This window comes from Chrysochloris asiatica, unplaced genomic scaffold (assembly GCF_000296735.1).
Source record: "Chrysochloris asiatica unplaced genomic scaffold, ChrAsi1.0 scaffold00096, whole genome shotgun sequence".
NCBI classification, from domain to species: Eukaryota; Metazoa; Chordata; class Mammalia; order Afrosoricida; family Chrysochloridae; genus Chrysochloris; species Chrysochloris asiatica.
In genome coordinates, this window is record NW_006408614.1 from 5,382,332 (window position 1) to 5,384,773 (window position 2,442).

The following is a 2,442-nucleotide window of genomic DNA, read 5'->3' on the forward strand; positions in this document are numbered from 1 at the left end:
ATTGAGAAGTTAATAGAAGAAAGATTGTCTATTACTTTTGTCTCTGAAGGTCAGTTAGGTATCTGCGTGTGCACAGTGTAATTCTCAAGATAGTTGTGTCCTTTTATTTTGGGGTTTTACAGATTGCTCATTTGGTTTGTCTGTCAGGCCTGATGGGCTTGCTTTTTTCTTGCTAGGTAGGCCAGAGTAAAGGGTCCTGCACAAGTTAATTTTAGGACTGCGACCACAAGGCTGATGTCATCAGCAGCCACCAAGCTCTTTCTCTCTGTGCCACGAGAAAACTGTGGGCTCAACTTTAGACTGTTTTTTTCGGGTGCGCACCCACCTGTCTGAAGGCATCCAGGCTGGGCAAAGAAGGCAGGACAGGGAAGAGGAGGAAAAAATGTGTAGAATCCCCTGAACCTCCTTCTGAAAATGTCACTGCACTGCTTTTAGTGCTGGTTCCCTGTGCCAGTCTGGCTGTAGCCCCACCCTTTGAACTCTGCCCGGGCGGGGTGGCTGCAGAAGGAGTCCTGTCTTGAGTGATTCCTAAATCACAGTATTTTCCTTTATATCGTGATTTTTCCACTTGCGCATGTGGGAAACTAACACCCTGCACCTTAAGCTAGATCCACAGCTGTGATGTTGTTCTCTGAATGCAGTTTCTCTGGGTTTTCAATCCCTCCCCCATGGAGCCTTTCCTAACTGGCTGTCTTTGCTGCTGCCAAAACTGGAAGTCTCCTTCCATCTTCTTTTGATGTTTCCTATATTACACAATATTTGGTCCACGTAGTTGTTAGGTGTCATAGAGTCAGTTCCAACTATGCACAACAGAACTAAACACTGCCTGGTCCTGCACCATCCTCACAATTGTAATGTTTGAAGCCAGTGTTGCTACCACTGTATCAATCCCTCTTGTTGGGGTCTCTCTTCTATTTTTGTTAACCCTCCACTTTATCAACCATGATGTCCTTTTCCAGGGACTGATCCCTCCTGATAACATATTCAAAGTACAAAGACAAAGTCTGCCATTCTGGTTTCTAAGGAGCATTTTGACTGCAATTCTTTTAAGACAGATTTGTTTCTTCTTCTGGAAACCCATGGCACTTTCAATATTCTTCACCAACACCATAATTCAAATGAATTGATTCTTCTATTAGTCTTTCTTATTCATTGTACAACTTTCATATGAATATGAGAAGATTAAAAATACCATTTCTCGGATCAGGCACACCAAATGACACTTTTGCTCTCTAACACTTTAAAGCAACAGATTTGCCTAATGCAATGTATCATTTGATTTCTTGTCTGCTGCTTCCATGAGTATTGATTGTGGATCCAAGCTAAATTAAATCGTTGACAACTTTAATCTTTTCTCTATTTTAATCACTGTGTTATTTATTGGATTAGTCATGAGAATTTTCATTATCTTTACACTGAGGTGCAATATATATAGATGGTTGTAGACTTTGATCTTTCTCAGTATTTCAATTTTTGTGGCTTACAACAAATAAGGTTGTGTCATCTGTGTATTGCAGTTTGTTAATGAACATTTTTTCCCATCTTAATGCCACTTTTTTTTTTTTTTCATAGACTCCAACTTCTCTGATTATTTGCTCAGAATACACATTGAATTAGTGAAACGATACAACCCAGGCTCACACTTTTTCTGGTTTTAATCTGAAATACCTACTCTTCACAATGCTATCCATAGTTTCTTGAATGCCTTTGAATAATCAATCAAGCAGAAGCAGGCATCTTTAGACCTGATGTGGCGCTGTAGGATAATCACTGGGCTGCTAATCTCAAGTTCAGTGTTTCAAATCCACCAGCTACTTCTTGGAAATCCTATACAGCATCATGAAAAGTTGGAACTGACTCAATGGCACTTAACAACAGCAACAAGCATCATTTTTGTTATTATCTGCTTTTATCCAAGATTCATCTGATGTCGGCAATGATATGCCTTGTTCTACATCTTCTTCAAATCCAACTTGAATTTCTAACAGTTACCTGTCAATGTAGGGCTGCAACTGTTATTGAATTATCACCAACAAAAATTTACTTGTATAACATTGTTTGATGATTTCTGCATTTCATTGAGCCACCTTTTTTTGGAATGGACACAACTATGGATCTCTTCCAATTTGTTGGTCAGGTAGCTGTGTTCCAAATTTATTGGCATAAATGAGTAAGCTCCTCCAGCGCTGCATCAGTTTGTTGAAACATTTCAATTTGTATTCCATCAATTTCCGGAGGCTTGCTTTTCACTGATACTTTCAGTGCAGCGTGGATCTCTTTTCTCAATATCATGAAATTCACATGGTACCTCTTGAAATGGTTGAATATTAGCCAGTTATTTTTGGTACATGTTCAACCATTTCAAGAGATACCATATGAACAAGAGCCAATGATACTCAGAGAGGAAGTCCAAAGTGCATTGAAAGAAGTGGCAAAGAACAA